Below are 18109 nucleotides of genomic sequence, written 5' to 3'. Positions count from 1 at the left end.
TTGTTGTATCAGCTCTCCGTGTGTACGGCACCGTTCCTGGGCAGGCTGAACTTTCTTTTGTGCTGGCAGCTCTCCTTACGGGGCACACTCCTTGCGCATGGGGCTCCCCTATGCGGGGACACCCCTGCGTGGCATGGCACTCCTTGCGTACATCAGAACTGCGCATGGGCCAGCTGCACACGGGTCAAGGAGGCCCGGGGTTTGAACCGCAGACCTCCCATGTGGTAGATGGACGCCCTAACCACTGGGCCAAGTCCGCTTCCCAAGGGGATACTTTAGGTCATATATGTTACTAGAATAAAAATTAAAAGATAAAGCATAGGACTGTGTATCACTGAATTCTATTGCAGACGATGGACTATAGTTAATAGTATAAGAAGGTTCTTTCATGAATTATAACAAATGACACTGATACAAAAAGCTAATAATAGTGTAGTATATGGGGAAAGTAGTAATACTATTTTAGTAATTTTTCATCAATTTTAACAAAGGTAACTACTATTAAAAAAAAAAGAAAAAGAATGAGAACATTTACAAAAAGTGTCATCATAAATTGTAACTGTTCTGTACCAGTACAAGGTGTTGATGGTGGGGTAGTGTATGGAATCCTGTATTTTATTAATAACTTGGCTATAAATTCACAATTCTCTAATAAAATTTTTAAAACTTTAGAGTGAAATCGTTTTGGTTTTTCAGGCTTTTGTTTCAGGGTGTCCAAGGAAAACCTCTGATTAGATTCATGAGAGCTCTCAGCTATGCCAATGGGTGACATAAGGGGAAAGAATGAGGCAAAACAAACAAACAATGAGCTGGAGGAAATATAGGCATGGAAAGTATAGATATAAGAAATTGTATAAGTGAGAAAGACCTGGTGTCCAATAGTATGGCCATTTCCCATAGGGTCTAGGAAATAGGAATACTTGGGGGGTTAGCATTTATTTAGTGCCTACTGTATGCTTTTACCTCCTTGAACTCACTGAAGTAATGTGTGGTTTTGCAGAAAGCAAAAACCAAGGGAAACAGATAGTTGGAGGCCAGGCTGGCAGGCAGGCCTGGACTGCCTCTCTCTGGGGCAGGCCCAAGCTACCATGTTGGGGTTATGGCAGGATTTAGGCCCCAGGAAAGGCAACTGGCTTGTATTATGGTTTTCCTGAGAAACAGATAGGATAGAATATATATATATATGTGTGTGTGTGTGTGTGTAAATATATATGTAAATATATATACCAGCTAGCTTTAGTGATTCACTATTTTCATAACTTTTAGTTCCATTTTGAAGATAAGGTCCCGATCCAAACTTCTTTTTACTACTGTAGAATTTGGGAAACCCATTTTAAATGGACTTGCCCAGATTTACATTGTCTTTTATCCAGTATCAATTTTCTGTAATACTTTGTAGGAAACCCCTGTCTTATTGATTTATGAACCATGGCAGGTAGAGAGCTCAGTGGGCCCCGCTGCTGGGAGTCAGGGAAGGGGGGGAAAGAGGTGGCCCTGAGTTGGCTGCAACAGGTCTAGAACTCAGTGTTACATGGCATGGTAGTTTGGAGTTGTACGTATCCCAGAAAAACATGTTCTTTATCCATTCCTGTGGGTTTGAACCCATTGTGAGTAGGGCCTTTTGATGAGGTCACTTCAGTTAAAGTGCATTGCCCAGTTCAATCAGGATGGGTCTTAATCTTATCACTGGAGTTCTTTATAAGTAGAATGAAATTCAGGCAGAGGGAGAGAAAGCCACTGGAAACAAGAAGCTGAAGGTCAGCAGAACCCAGAAGAGAAGGGAGAGTCCAGGAGAGGTTGCTACGTGCATAGCAATGTAACAGAGGCACCCAGGACCAAGGATAACTGGCAGCCAGCCATAAAATGCCAGTCTTCGGGAAGAAAGCATCACCTTGATGATGCCTTGATTTGGACTTTTCCCAGCCTCAAAAACCTCAAAAAGACATGAGCTAAAAAATTCCCATTGTTTAAGTCAACCCATTACATGGTATTTTTTTGAGTGGCCCAGGAATTGAAAACAGATGCTCCTAGAATGTTGTGGAAAGAGAAGAGCATTCGGTACTATGTGGTCCAGACTCTAGATCCCACTAGGCAGCAATTTGTTCAACTTTTCTGAGCCTCAGTTTCCTCAGCTGCATCGTAGGACTACTAATACTACTTCACTGAGCTGTTTTAAGTCTCATAGGTGATAATGTATGTTAAGTAATCACAAATGTTAATTTCCAACTGAGGCTGCCACTCTTACCATGAAATCTATTTTCCATTAATGTGAAAAGAATTATTTTTAAAATCGTGAAAAAAAATGAAAAGAAGCAATGTTCAGATTTCTGTTTCACTCTTTTCTTTCTTCTTTAGATCCTTTTTCAATTTACTATTCTCCACAAGCAGTTCCTTTTTTATATATCTATGCTTGGGATGATAAATACATTTTATGTTGAGTGCCACCTCCATTGAATTGCTTGGGACCTATGAGAAGAATTCTGATACTGAATCCAGGCTCATCACAAAACGGTTCTATGATCATTTGGTGATGTCTGTTTGGGAGAGGTAGATGGCATAACTATTGCCCACTTGTTATTAACCCTGCTATAGCGTTCTCCTAACACAGTCTATATTCTCTCTTCCCACTCCCTAGAGGAGTCACCTTTCTAGAAGCACAGAGCCTGAGCACAATCAAGGCTCATACACCCCTAAAAACTTTTTAGTTCTTTCCATGTTAAATTCAGTGCTGGGCTCGTGAAGTTCAGAGAGGCCTAGATTATCTGACCTAGGTCACACAGCTAGTAAGTATGAAAGCTAAGATTGAAAGTCAGAGCTCTCTGACTTGAAACTAGTATCTTTCTCTTAGCAGGATGCCTCCTCTTCAGTGGCAACAATTTCTCATGCTGCTTGGATGAAGAAGGGGCACAAAGTGGATCTGGATAGACCCTTCAAGAGAATCCCAGGATTTGTACCAGGGCTAAGGATAGAGCTCCATTTCCTAGAAATGCCATGTGTAGGATCTACCAACAATAGGAAACTAAGAACTTATTTTGGAAGGAGCTCATGGGTGGAGCAAGAAGGTATAAAACATAGCAGTGAAGGAATAGGGCTTTGTAGATAGAGCAGGTCATCTATATCCTCTTTATCATCTGAATGACATTACACAAGTTACTCCACCTTCCTCTAACTCAGTATCTCAAGCTATAAATTGGGAATAAAATGAATATTACCAATTTTGCAGCTTGTGTGGGGATGAGGTAGAGATAATGTTCAAAAAGGGCTCAGTACAGGGCCTAGCACTTAACAAGTCTTTAGTAAACATCAGGTGCAATATATCGTAACATAGCACCAACTTCCCTCTTCACCTGCATAGGGAAATAAGTGCTAGAATATATAACCCAAACAGAAATGAATAAGGGAGAAATACAGCCAACATTATAAAACAAATGACCACTGCATATACTTGTTCTTTTTTAGTTGGTCAGGGAATGGAGTTGTGTCCCCTTGTATTAACATTACGATGGTCTTTTGGTCATGCTAAGGAGGCATGCCTAGAGTGCCCATTGAAAACCTTCCTAGCCACATCTCTACCACCCATTAAAAAACTGGATTTTTCCCACTTCTGTGAAATTGAAATCACTCAAGTGAGTCTTTTGCTCAAAGCGCACAATGCCAATACAGTGACACCAAGATTTCGAGAAGAGGTTTTTAATAAGGGTCTGCCTAGTGGAGAAGGGAGGACAGCAAATTCCTCAGGTCAGTCTCCCTGAGCTGAAAGCTGTACTGATTTTTATGCTCTTTTCTGGGGGCTGGTTTAGTACAATGAGGTAAATGGAGTGAGATTACTTGGGGTAGGAGGTAGGTCTTAGCTGAGCATGTGCTGTTTCAAAACATGCTTGGTCATAGTAGCATGTAAGAAAACGGTGGTGTGGGAAGCTGACTTGGCCCAGTGGTTAGGGCGTCCATCTACCACATGGGACATCCACAGTCCAACCCCGGGGCTCCTTGACCCGTGTGGAGCTGGCCCATGCACAGTGCAGATGCGCACAAGGAGTGCCCTGCCATGCAGGGGTATCCCCCGCATAGGGGAGCCCCACATGCAAGAAGTGTGCCCTGTAAGGAGAGCCGCCCAGCGTGAAAGAAAGTGCAGCCTGCCCAGGACTGGTGCCGCACACACAGAGAGCAGACACAACAAGATGACGCAACAAAAAGAAACACAGATTCCCATGCCGCTGACAACAACAGAAGCAGACAAAGAAGATGCAGCAAATAGACACAGAGAACAGACAACTGGAGCAGAGGGGAGAAGGGGAGAGGAATAAATAAATAAATAAATCTTTAAAAAAAAAAAAAAGAAAATGGTAGTGTAATGGCAGCTGTGGGTGTGATTTTTACTATTATAATGAAGCAAAGTTAACTTTTAGGTCAAGCTTCTCTTAACTGCCAATGTCCAAAAGGTCAGAACCAGTTTATTCACTTCTAAAGTGAAAGACAAAAACAGGATCTAACCCAGATCTTGGGATTAGATCATCTAATAATCTCATTAACTATGCAAAGGTGAGATAAATTTCCTATTAATATACATACAGGGGATGGAGTTTTGAAACAAAGGAAATAGAAACTTTAATACATCAGTAGGAAAGGTTACTTCTGCCAGGAGTTAGTGAAGCAGCAGCTTCAAAATCATCCCAGTTGCCTCTGAACGGAGACTCCCAAATAAACAAGACTGAAGTATAATTAATAAAGTTCATTCCTTAGTTGTCTGACTCATTGTACACCTTAATGATATTCCACCATACTAAGAGTATGAGGATTCCTGTCCCCCCCACTGCTTTGTTTGTTCATTCCATCTTCTCTTTCCCCAGCTTCAGGTAACAGAAACTTTCCATAAAGTGGAAATAGTTTGAATGCCATCACACTTCCCCCAGCACTCTGACTTCCCCAGCATGGCTGCCTTTTAGGTGGGTGCCTCTGTCCACAAATCAGAAGAGAAATACTTCTATTTGAAGATATTTGGAATCAGTTGGCCTGGAATTCTTAGATAGGTAAAGAATTAGAAAAACAGAGAGACAGTGATATGGAGAATACACAGCCAGGCAGTGACATAGTGATTCAAGAGACTTTTTTTTCCTTTTCATGAGTATGTCAGTTGTCACAGGCTTTCTGCATTGTGACATCTTGTTTTCCTTAGTAAAATAAGTCTTTTCATTTGGAATTCTCATCTTCATATTAATTGGTGACATTGCTATCAGAGCCTATTCCACAACCATATAATCTGGATGAATCCCTATTTCTGTATTGATTTTTTGGGTGCATTATCCTGACTCAAACCACTCAAGAAAGTCAGAATCTGCGCCAAGTCTGTCTCCAGGGTACTGTAAAATTACATTTAGCCTGTCCTACTTCCTCTTAGCTATCTGCCTTTGATATGGTCTAGCTTCTGGCAGGCTTTGTGTAAGGCATAGATTCTTTGTGGAGGCATTCTCTGCATTTAAAAAAAAAGTGTATTATCTGAGTATCAATTATAATGAAGCATTTTTAGTGGAGCTTGATAATGTTGGAACCAGGGAATGTGGTCTGAGTTGAGATCCCAGCAGCTGCATTTTATTAACCCAAGTCAGGGTGCTAAGCTGATTTTCAGACTTGATTGACAGAACCCTTTCAGCACAAACCATGGAAAACTACTAGTAGGAAAGAATCCCATAAAGGCATTCTGCCTTTAATATTTTTAATGCAGAAAGGCATTTGATCAGCAGCACACTGAGCTCATATCATTTCCAGAGTGAGTAGCACTGTGGTTCCAGTGTCATTTACCACAACCAATTATGGTACATTCTGACAACATTTAAAACAGGATTGGATTAAGAAAACTGTTCTTTCAAGATTGTAGTCTGCAACACAAAATCCTAGTATTTTTCAGTGGCTCTCATTTCCCATCTTTTTATTATAAGCTGAAGAAGAAAGGAGATAAAACTTTTAGGTGAAAGAGGTTGAGAAAAGCATAAAAAGCATGATACAACTGTAATTTGATGACCCTTTGTCTTTCTTTTCTACTCTTTTCCATTGCTGCCAAGTTTCTCTTCATATACAAGACTTAGTAATTTTTTAAAGCACCAGATTCACTCCGCCAAATCAGAGAATGCACCTCTTCACCATTCCTATTTTCCTCAAAAGCTACCAGTTCTAATGAGTAAACATTCTTGTGATATAGAACATCAGCCAGAAAGCTACTGTTGTGTTTAGAAGGTTCTACTCCAGTGGCAATACTGGCTAATCTGATGGACCAACAGAGAAATGTCTTCTAGATATTCCACATCTTATGAGGATCAGAGAATCACTGCTATCTTCTGAGTTAAGCATCCACAAATTGCACTGGAATGGCATATTTGACAGGAAATCAAATGTCAAATATTTTCTTTTTGATTAGTTTTATTAAATTACTGGAATATAAATGTAATGTATGTTTATTGCAGAAAAATGTCAGCAAATACAGGGAAAAGTAATGGAAATAAGGGTATCATTCAGAAATAAGCACTGTTGATATTTTGGTGTCATTCACACACATATTCAGAAACAAAAATATTATCAGAAATACAGGCTGTGGTATCACCTGCTTTTTGTCATTCAGAAACATATTGTGAATACTTTTACTGGACCTATTTTTTAGGTCCAGTAAATATGGACCTACATCACATATTTAAAGCTGCAGAACAGTGTATTATATTATTGTGTCATCATGATTTTTTTTTTAAAGATTGATTTATTTGTTTAATTCCCCCCCTCCCCCGGTTGTCTGTTCTCTGTGTTTATTTGCTGCATCTTGTTTCTTTGACCGCTTCTGTTGTCGTCAGCGGCACAGGAAGTGTCATCATGATTTTAACTAATCCTTTTCTGATGAACATTTAGACTTTCCCCCTTTTGTTCCCCTTTTAAACAACATTGCAAGAACATCCCCATAGATCAATGACTCTCGGACTTCAATATGACTAACAGTCATCTGGGATATTTTAAAAATAGCTATTCATGGGCCCATATTTAGAGATTCTACTTCAGTAAGAGGCATAAGACAGGTTGCTGCATTTCAACAAGCACACTATGTGATAATGATGCTGGTAGTCCTCAAACCACACTTTGAAAAATACACGTTTTTGCAAATTTCTCTAATGACTTCCTTAGGATAAAATTCTAGACATGCAGTTGTCATTTTGGCAAACCTACACAGTCCAGCATTTTAACAATCTGCTTCACGTGCAGTTATATTCTCTAAGGTAGGAAGAATGTTTGAGGTACAGATGAACAGGGCGATTCTGTTTACTCAAGAGCTGTTAGAATCAGTCCTTCAGATGTCTGAGGGATGCATAAATCCTCCTCAAGCCACCTCTCGGCTCTTCTGTGAGAACCTGGTGATGAAAATAGTTGAGGAAGGATAGAAAGAATATACAAGGTGAGAGTGGATTCAATACCTTGGCTGGAAAAGTTGGTGCTTGAGTGGGAGAGGGAAGGTGCCTGCCACTGCCATTTACACAAGGAGATTATTGCTAACAAGGGGTCAACAAATGAGACAGCTCCATCTGCAAGCTCCACTTAAATAAAATTAGCATCTGACTGGTATTCTTTTCTACCCTTATGTTCCACAAGTTTGTGAGATCATAGTAAGTAAGATTACAGGTGTTTCTTCATCACTGGGTTATGAGAGAGCTTGAGTGAGCGAATACATACTCAACCTCACACACAAAGACAGACACATATTCTCCTGTTTATAAAATCTCCAAACTCCAGAAGAAGAAGTAGAAATCCAAGAATCCCAACTTCATGCTTCAGATAAGGAACAATTTTGCCCAAGGCCACACAATATGAAAATTGATCGTAAGCATCGAATTTGAATTATATAAGGAAAACAAATTTTACTTCCATTTTGGGGGAATATATGTTACTGAAGTATGATATACTTACAAGAAAGCACTCAAATTAAAGGTTTACAAACTCAATACATTTTCACAAAGTGAAAACACTCATGACCAGCATCCATCAAGAGATGGAACAATGCTCCAATCCCAGAAGTCCCCTGGTAGTCCCTGCATCACTATTCTCCCCAAGGGTAACCACCATCCTGATGTCTAACATTTTAATTGATTTGGCCTGTTTTTGAGCTTTATATAAATGGAATATATACCACATGAGTTCTTTTTACTTTTGGAATTATTTTTTACTAAATTTTATAGATCATTAGTTGAATTTCTCATATCAAGTGCGGACATTTCTCAGTATTGAAGCAAAGACATATTCCACAAAAATAAAATTTAAAGTATATACTTTAAATAAGTCAGGTTCATTTGTGCCCATAAAAAGTGGATGGTTTAACCTGTGTTGAGCCCAGCTGAGTCTCTGGGGCCCGCATGTCTAACCACAGTAAGGTAATAAGTATCCGAAAAGGCTATACCCCAGTTTGCATGACACTCAACTTCAAAGGCAGTATAATTCAGAGGGAAAAAGATTAGCTTTGGAACCATAAAAAACTGAGTTCAAATAGAATTTTCTCTACTTACCAGCTGTATTATCTTTATGAAGTCATGTAATCTCTCTGGAGTTTAGTTACTTTTACACCTGTAAATTGGGGGAAATATTTCACTGGGTTGTTGTGAAAATTCGATAAGATCACAAATAAAAAGTACTCAGCATATAAGAGGTGCTCCATAAATGTTCACTCTCTTTCTCCTTTCAGAGATCAAACCTTGATTTTTCATCAAATTCAACCAGTTATGTACACCCAACCTAAATAAATATATTTTCAGTGGCAACTATTTGAACCACTAACTAGCAAGTATAAAATCATTTGTGATCCAACAGAATTGAAAGTTGCTGACACAGTGTCTTTTTAAGAAATAAGAAATGTCACTATATATTTATTGGAAGCTGGTATGGCTTCAGGTCCCTCACATTTCCCACCATGCTGGCCTGGCTGTTTATTTATTAATGATTGCCATCATTAAACCATTGTTATCTCAGCTTCCTGTGCTGATCTAAGAGCACACAAAGTCATCATTTTTGAACAAGAGGACAAAGCATCCAAGTGCCTGTGCTTCCTGCATTATTATCATTTCATTAATGGCCATTATGGCAATCTGCTGATAATGGTTTTTTCAGTTAGACACATGCACGATTGTGTAACAATCGTGTGATTTCTGCGTTTTCACCAGTATACATATTAAAATCTTTGACAGATTGCTAATGAGCTGATGTTGGAATTACAGAGTAGTCTGTTATCATTTGTCCATTCACAGTTTCCTCACCAGCCCATCTGTGCTCGGAACACAGCCACCGTGGAGCATGCAGGCTGGGACAGTTTCTCCATTTACACCTTTTGCCTTCAGAGGCCTCTGAGAAAGCCCTTCCCTAATTAAAGACTTTAACAAACATATTGCCAGCTTTCTAACACTGTTATTAAACTGCTCTCTTTTGTTAGGAAAGGTGCTGTTTGTCAGCAGTTTGTAGATTTAGATATTTAGTACGTGTTTCTATAGCCCAGCAAAATATTTGTGTTTTTAGAATAATTCAATTAGTATGTTATGCATGTATCTGCCTGTATGCACAATATAATACAAAATCCCATATAATTATTCAGACTCACAAGAAGAGACAAAGAAACATGGAGTATTTTTACAGACACACAGGCTTCTCCATAGAACAAGGTAGATTTGAACATTGGGACTTTTAAAACAAAATCATCAGAAAGAATTCACGGTTCAGGGAATTTGGAGTGAGGACAAAGTACCTTTTACCTGAAATATTTGTCTAATTAAGGTAATTCAAAAACTCTGATTTCCCTGATAGAATGTACTAGTTGAGATGATCTTAAAGGTTTAACTACTAGAGCAGCTATTCTCAATCAGTGTGGATTGAGGTGAGTGCTGGGTGGGGAAGGTGGCCATGGAATCAACTGGGGGGCCTTTGCAATGCCTTCCCCACACCTACCAACCTACCATCAAATTTGGACACTCTCCCATTATGCCCAGTTGAAAATCACTTTGCCTGAGCTCTGAGGAACAAGAAAGAGGCCAGAGCTGAGAGTTTGCCACCCCAGGAAAAGGCTCACAAACCATTAGTCTTAGAAATGTGTTCATCTTCACTCTTCCCAGCTGAGTTTAGAACAGAGTGCCCCTCTGGTAATAAGCCACATAAGGTTTTCTAGACTAAGGTCACCTCCTTAGCAAATACTGAAGAGCCTGAAATCTTCACCACCAAGGCAGGAATAATCCCTCCCCCCAGCGGTCCAGCACCTTGAAGATGAGGAGGTGGCTCTGAATGCTGCAATGACTCTGTGATACTGAGGGATGGTAAAACACACCTACTAGTATAGAAGCCTCGTAGTCACTTATCTATGAATATTCATGTAAGTTTTAATATTTTAATTTACTCCTTGAATTAAATCCAAACTAGTCTGAGGGAGATGCCACAAATCACAAGGCAAGGTGCTTGCACCAGAAGAATTTGTACACTAGAGAGTAATACACACATATAGAAGCCATGTGCTCTACCTAATACCACTGGGTAGCCAGTGCTAAGAGCCAGACGATTGGTAAAAATGCAGGGGTGTTCAGAGGCTGGAGAGGTCACTTCTAGAGAGATAGAACTAGGAAGTTCTACCAGAGGAGGCAGAATTGACATTGAATTGTGAAAAATGTATAAGACTCAGTGCTTGAGAGGAGAGAGAACACTATAAGCTGGGAATATGGTGAGAAAGGACAAGGAATATTTGAGGAGCTTTGAATAGGGTTCTTTGGCTAAAGCAGAAATTCTAGCCTTGGCTACAGCAGATGTTGAGAAAGCAAGGTTTCAAGGTACAGGGCTACTCTGTCAAGGCTAAGGCTTAGGGACAGATGAGATGACAGATCTCCAGCTTAGTCTCTTGGAGTTTCATGAAAGGAATGAGGAGACAGAATGCTCAGGAAGGCACAAAACACTGCATTTATAAGAGCCAAACCAGAGTTTTCATTTGGAAAACCTGCTATTGTTTACCATTTCTTCTATATTAGAGATGGTCACTTTAAAGAAAACATGGAGGAAAGTCTCCCTGCTTAGCTGGTTTCCAAGAGAGATTCATTCAGGGCTCTGGGACACATTTGGCTATAGCCACCAGGGAGCAGTGACTGTCCTTCACAATTACAATGGAACTTGGGCTACAAGGTACCAGAGGTCAGGGCAATGGAGAGGTTTTTACTCCATCTCATGGCTCCAGTTTTTGTAAGAACTTTCCGTCTAATGTGTGTTCCTTTGCACTAGAATAATCCCAAGATACAGCCTCAAGACTCTCATAGCCTATTAGTTTAAGCAATTGCCAGCCAAACAAAATAGCATATTTCCCAAGTAGAATGATTTAGTACAACAAGACTAGGATAAATAATGAAGTCATTTGTTTATGCCTACTTACAACATTCCTCGTAGGCAAAAAAAGGGGAGAAAACATCATTCTAAGCCTGCAAAGGCAGCTGGTGCAGGCTCATCAAAAATAGGCATTTGTTTTTGTAGTCAAAGAGTGTGAGTTTGCTCTGCTTCACCTCCTGGCTCCTCTGATATCCATGTAATTTAAATGAGAAAGTCGTTCTAGGGACTGATCACATTTCAAAGAAGTGACCCTTTTGGGATGTTGAAAGGATCCCCAGAGTTTGAGTTCACTCTAGGGTGAGGTGATGTCACAGAGTTCATGAGATGCCATCCAGAGAACTAGACCTTGGAAAGTCTAAACAGAAGTTGTTTATCTTGTCTTTTTGCTTGTTGTGCAAATGGGCCTCAGCGTTGGAAAGGAAACAAGCACACTTAAAGCTCACGCTAAGTCACACTTCACTACTGCTGACAGCCAAACCCTGAAAAATAAGGAGTTTTTGTTCATTCTTGGAGTTGCTGACTTGGACCACGAACTTTGTGGCAAAGTCAACCATGGTGTCCTCCAAATTTACCCCACGTTGGCTGGGCTCAGCTTCAAGGTGCAACTTACTTGGTTGTAGCTCTTTACTGCCCGTTCTTTCTCCCAAGGGACTGGTTCCTGTGAGTTAATCACATGTACACTTTGCCCTCCCAGAAGGAAGTCTTGGTCCTCCTACGAAAGAATCACTCAGGCAAAAACATTGGTTTTCAGACTGGTGTTTCAGACTTCATCCAGACAGGGGTTTCCTACCTGTCCTGAAACTAGCATAACCTTGCCCTGTCCTAGAGACCCTACTCTCCTAGCATCCTCATTGACCCAAAATGGGTGGGATCTAGTAGGAAAAAGGCCCAGCAGAGTCACTCTTCAGACAATGAAAGAAGACCCCTTTTTCTTTGGGGGTTCATCCTCTGAAAATGGCTTCTATCTTTGTGGCACAGAGCTGTCTATACTTTTTCAACCGCTCAACTGGAAACACTCTCCCCTTCATCTGCCAAATTAGGTTTAAAGAGAGGGTGCCTGGTTCCTGGATCCTAAGAAGGTGTTAAATATTTCCACTGCTAGGAATCCAGCTAGAGACATTAACACCTACCTCCTGGCTCAAGAGTGAGTGTTAATGTTCCCAATGCCAGGATATCTTTCAGCCAGGGCCTTTTCTCTAGCCAGCGCTCAGCCAGTGCCAGGGCCAGAGAAAGTTAGTCAAGCCAGACTGGCTTCCTGACAGTGATGACGAGCCTCTGATGGTGAGCACTTACCCAACAATGTCATTTTTTTAATCACTTGTGAAGCACTTCGAAGTAGTAGAAGACCTCTCCAAAGACTGAGAATATACAGGCCATGAAAAACACTGCTTTTAATAATATATTTACATAGCATTTCTAACTTACCAAAGCCCTTTCACATAAAAATAACACCTGCACATCTCTGTGATGAAAGTGAGAACCACTGAGTATATACTTTGGATGGATTGTATAAGGCATGGGACTGTATAACACAGTGAACCCCGTGGTGGCAGATGAACTGTGGTTAACTGTACAAATATGAGAGTATTCTTTCATCAACTATAATAAACGTACAATACTAATACACGGTGTTAATAATAGGGGTGTATGGAAAACTATACCAAATGTAAACTATGGACCACAATTAGTGGTAATAGTCTGACGATTTTCTTTCATAATCTGTAACAAGCCCCAACAATGCAAGGTGTTGGTGGAGAAATGATGTATGGGAATTCTGCACATTATGCATGATTGTTTTGTAAGCTCACAACTTCTCTTATAAAAAATATAAATTAAAATTTTAAAATCAAAGGAAAAGAATAACACCAACATTTTATTGAAGGCTTATGTAAGTACATTAATTCTTACCACAGCCCTGAGAGGCAGATGTTGTTATTCTCATTTTACAGAGGAGTTAACTGAGGCTCAGGGAGGATAAACAGTGGGCACCTGCCACACTGATTTCCACTGATCAGCCAAGCCCTCGCCCTTGACCACAGCTCCCTACTGGATGGCTGGATACTGACAATAACCTTGTGAGAGTGGTAGGGCAGGTGGGGCCAAAAGTAGAAGACTTCTCAATCAAACCCAAATCTGAGTCCCAGTACTTTCCAGCAGCCCACACTGCCAATGATCACAACACAGCACTAATACCACACTTCCTGAGGTTTCATCATTCATTTATTTGTTCTTTTGATCAACATATATTTGTTTAATTCTAACTCTGTGTCAAGCACTATGATGGGCATGAAGGATTAAAAAAAATGAGAAGAATCAGACGTAGATCTTGCCCACCTCAAGTGGCTTACATCCAACAGAGTGGATAAGACAGGCATAAAAACAGAAAGGTAATCATGGCCATTTCAAAGATACAAATGATGACAAAGTTTGAAGGGGGCTGAGAGTCATCATCCTCCAAGGAAAATAGTCATATGCTGTCTGAGTGTGTAAAAGGAGCCTATTCATTAAACTGATCTCTATAGACCCCAGCATATCACTGGAAACCTGTGGAGATTTCTATAATCTACAAAAATCCAAGACGTCCTATCAAAAAGGAAGCAAAGCTTGCAAATGGAATTTTGGTCAGACCAGTAATTCCCCAGATAATAAATAGCTGATGAGAGGCAGTCCCTTACTATAGCAGTAGTTTAGCTAAAAAATGAGAATGAAATGATGAATTATTACTATTTTGCAATTCCTAATAAATGAATGGGTTTAAGCTATCATCATCACATGTTGCTAACACCACAAAAAGAGACAACCAGACATTATGTACCTCCTGACAGACCACACCACTACCTATGAAGCAGTCTTGCCAAAAATCCAAATATGAATTTAATCAAACTTGTAGATCTAACTACTGGCTCACAGGAAATACAGGGGACAGAGGAGTATGTTAAATGCTACCTCAAGGATGCAGTTAGTAAAATCCAGAATGGGGGAAGCTTTAGGTACAAATGAATGGGTTTCAATAACAACTAAATATTAAGGAAAAAAGGGGGGGGGGGAGAAGGACCTTTAGAGTAAGAGATATAAAAGCTGTATCAACCAAATAGCAAGAGGTGAACATTCTTTGTTGTTGTTTTTTTTGTCTTTATTTTTTTTAATGTTACATTAAAAAAATATGAGGTCCCCATATACCCCATCCCCCCCTCTCCCCACTCCCCCCACAACAACAACCTCCTCCATCATCATGGGACAGTCATTGCCCTTGGTGAATACATCTCTGAGCACTGCTGCACCACATGGTCAATAGTCCACATTATAGTTTACACTCTCCCCCAGTCCACCCAGTGTTCCATGGGAAGACATACAATGTCCAGTAACTGTCCCTGAAGTACCACCCAGGACAACTCCAAGTCCTGCAAATGCCCCCACATCACATCTCTTCTTCGCACTCCCTACCCTCAGCAGCTACCATGGCTACTTTCTCCAAATCAATGCCACATTTTCTTTGATTACTAATCATGATAGTTCATGAATAGAATATCAGTAAGTCCACTCTAATCCATACTCTATTCCTCCATCCTGTGGACCCTGGAATGGTTGTGTCCACTCCACATCTATATCAAGAGGGGGCTTCAATTCCACATGGATAATGGATACAATTCTCCTGCTTGCAGTTGTAGGTGCTCTTGGCTCCCTGGTGTGGTGGTTGACCTTCTTCACCTCCATGTTAGCTGAGTGGGGTAAGTCCAATAAACCAGAGGGTAGGAGTTGCAAGTCTGTTGAGGCTCAGGGCCTGGCTATCACATGGACAGTCCAGAGATTCAGGTCCCCTGAGTTTACACTAAACCCCAGTGCCAACCACAGGTCCGGTAAAAGTAACAGGAGAGGCTTGTGAACAAAGATCACATCTGAGTCCACCTCCATCACACAGGAACTGAACCTTCTTTGTATCCTGATTTTCTTACATTCAAACCAAGTGTTAAAAAAGAAAAGCAAACTAAATGCAAAAAAATATATAGGACGAGCATATCTGAACACTTTTCAGATGCTGTTAAGAAACTGTTAAATTCTAGGTATAACAATGGTATTGTGATGATGTGTTTTTCCTCTCCCCTACCCCGCCCCAGTTGTCTGTTCTCTGTGTCTACTTGCTGAGTATTCTTCTTTGTCTGCTTCTGTTGTTGTCAGTGGCATGGGAATCTGTGTTTCTTTTTGTTGCGTAATCTTGCTGTGTCAGCTCTCCATGTGTGCGGCACCATTCCTGAGCAGGCTGAACTTCTTTCGCGCTGGGCAGCTCTCCTTACGGGGCGCACTCCTTGCGTGTGGGGCTCCCCTATGCAGGGGGCACCCCCGCGTGGCAGGGCACTCCTTGTGCGCATCAGCACTGCGCATGGGCCAGCTCCACACGGGGTCAGAGGCCCGGGGTTTGAAACGCGGACCTCCCATGCGGTAGATGGACACCCTAACCACTGGGCCAAGTCCGCTTCCCTGTATGTGTTTTTTTAAAGGAGGTATCAAGGATTGAATCCAGGACTTCCTAGAATCAAGGATTGAACCCAGGACTTCCTACATGGGAAGCAGGGGCTCAAACTACTGAACTATACTCGTTCCCTATGCTTATGTCTTTTAAAAGTGTCCTTATCTTTTAAAGATACATACTGCAAAAACTATTGCTTGACTAGCCCAGGTGTGCATGGGCCCTGAGTCTTTGGAATGATGCATATCTAAATATTCTGCAGGCTTGTGACTATTTAGAATTATCTATTACATGGGCATTAAAAACCCCAATCTGTCTTTTGAGCAGTGGTGACAGCTTGTATAGCAATGGCTAGGTTGAAGGCTCAGGACGTTCATGGCAAGAGGTAGTTGCCGCTGAAACAGCTGGACGACCTGAAGTGAACTGCCCCAGCTCTACGACGCCGAAGGTTTTGCCGGTGCAGAGTCCAAGCTCTCCCAGCTCCGAGCTGTTTGCAGATCCTTTGCCTGTGCTCTTACCGTCATCAGCCCACTCAGAAAGAAAACCTCGGAAAGTTGTACAAGAACAAGTACAAGCCCCTGGAGCTACAGCCCAAGAAAATGCATGCCACGTGCCATGGCTCAAAATGCACCTGTAGATCAAGAAACAGCAGCAGAAGACACAGCTGTGCTTACTACGGAAGTACACGGTCCAGGCCTGAGCTTCAGGGTGTGAAGAAAACACAAACTGACTGGGGTGGGGAACCGAACAAACCAGTCCAAAATCTTAGCTTGCTTTTCTGCCATACTGACAGGGAAGGTGGGGAGGTGGGGAGGTGGGACGGAGGAGCTATATCTTTCTCAGGGTATTTTTAAACAGTTGTATGCAACCTCTTTGATTGTAATTACATGTTTGTAGCTTCCAGTAAATTAATAAAAGTAAAAACAAATAAAGCAACCAAAAAAAAGTTATATAACATGCTCCAGAAAAAGTTGCTACTTTAGGGGAAGTCACTTTTAATTATTTTTAAAGTGAAAAAAAAATCCCTTTATCAAGCAGGGAGTTTGAGTTGGTCTGTAGCTCAAGCTTAGAATCTTATATATTGAATTTCCTTCAAGTGAGGCTCACTGTGGACTTCTCAGGGACCAAGGCCATCCACACCCTTCTCACCTGCTATCCTGCACTAGGTGACCAGGAGTTTCTTGATAGCACTCTCAATTCTTGCAGATCTGTCCCTGGAGTGTTTGGCTTGAGAACCTTCCAGTCCCTTTCATTTCCCCAGTGGCTCTGAGACACTGGGCTCCCAGTCCTGCCAGGGTTGGGTCTTTTAGAGAGGCGCTTGAAAGTGATTTGAAACCTCCTAGCCAACAGCAAGTGCTTACAGGACAATAGAATTGTAGTATTTCACTGCAACATACTTTGCATCCTTGAGCACTCAAGGGGGTAACCTTAATGAGCACAAAATATTCATCTCTAATAAGAACATGCTGTCATAATCACCCTCCATGTGATAAATATCCTAGAGGTTTTCTCTTTGTTAGGTTAATGCTTTTCCACAAGATAATTTAACCGATTCTCTAAAAATATAATCACACGTTATCAGGCCCCGATATAGTAATGTGGTATTGTGGGTTTTTTGGTGGTTTTTTTTTTTAATGTTTTGAATCTTGCCTTAAACAAATCCCATCCAAATAAATGCTCCCTTTTTTTAGCTGGCACCAAGGCTTGCGTTGTTCATTGTAATCAAGCTCCCAGTTGGCTAACTCCTCATCTAGCAGTATGTCTTCCGATTTCATTTGAGCAAAATTTATCATCCACAAGCAAAGACAGAAAATGTGTGAATGTCTAAAGCTTATGTAAATTAAGAGGCCATGCACACTGGTCCTAAAAATAGTAGATAATTATAGGCACTTCTTCCCCATACAATAATTATAGGCCTCCTGTCATCTTTTCTATTCTGTATAAGGTCACAGTAGTATTATACAAAATTTACAGTATATTACAAGTTAAAAACACAATAATTAGCAACTGTGCATCTTCAGCACTAGTGATGAATGTTCACAGTAAAAGTAAAAAAATAATAATAAAAAGAGCATTATTTGTTTTATGTGGACAGTACACACTTAAATTTAATCATCAACTCCTGCTACCCAATAGGCAATATTCTCTTACTATTATAATGCTATTTGCCAAGTTCATATTACACCCTTGGGCTGAATTCATCCTTAACGAAGAGACAAGAAACCAAATCTCTCACCGTCATCTCAACCAGGTGCACCATATTATTTTAAATTTAATAAT

General features: G+C 40.7%; 1 long non-coding RNA gene across 2 annotated transcripts in view; it reads right to left on the bottom strand.

Moving 5' to 3' along the window:
* Nucleotides 1–18109, bottom strand: part of LOC111759044 (uncharacterized) — an 82586-nt gene that overhangs the window by 26567 nt on the left and 37910 nt on the right. For both annotated transcript variants that reach the window (XR_002793141.3, XR_011649637.1), the window contains exon 2: nucleotides 8529–8586. This is a non-coding gene — a long non-coding RNA (uncharacterized lncRNA). The remainder of the gene's footprint in view (nucleotides 1–8528; nucleotides 8587–18109) is intronic.

This window comes from Dasypus novemcinctus, chromosome 9 (assembly GCF_030445035.2).
Source record: "Dasypus novemcinctus isolate mDasNov1 chromosome 9, mDasNov1.1.hap2, whole genome shotgun sequence".
Lineage (NCBI taxonomy): Eukaryota > Metazoa > Chordata > Mammalia > Cingulata > Dasypodidae > Dasypus > Dasypus novemcinctus.
Note: the sequence above shows the minus strand (reverse complement) of the source record. Positions and strands in the feature narration are given on the sequence as shown.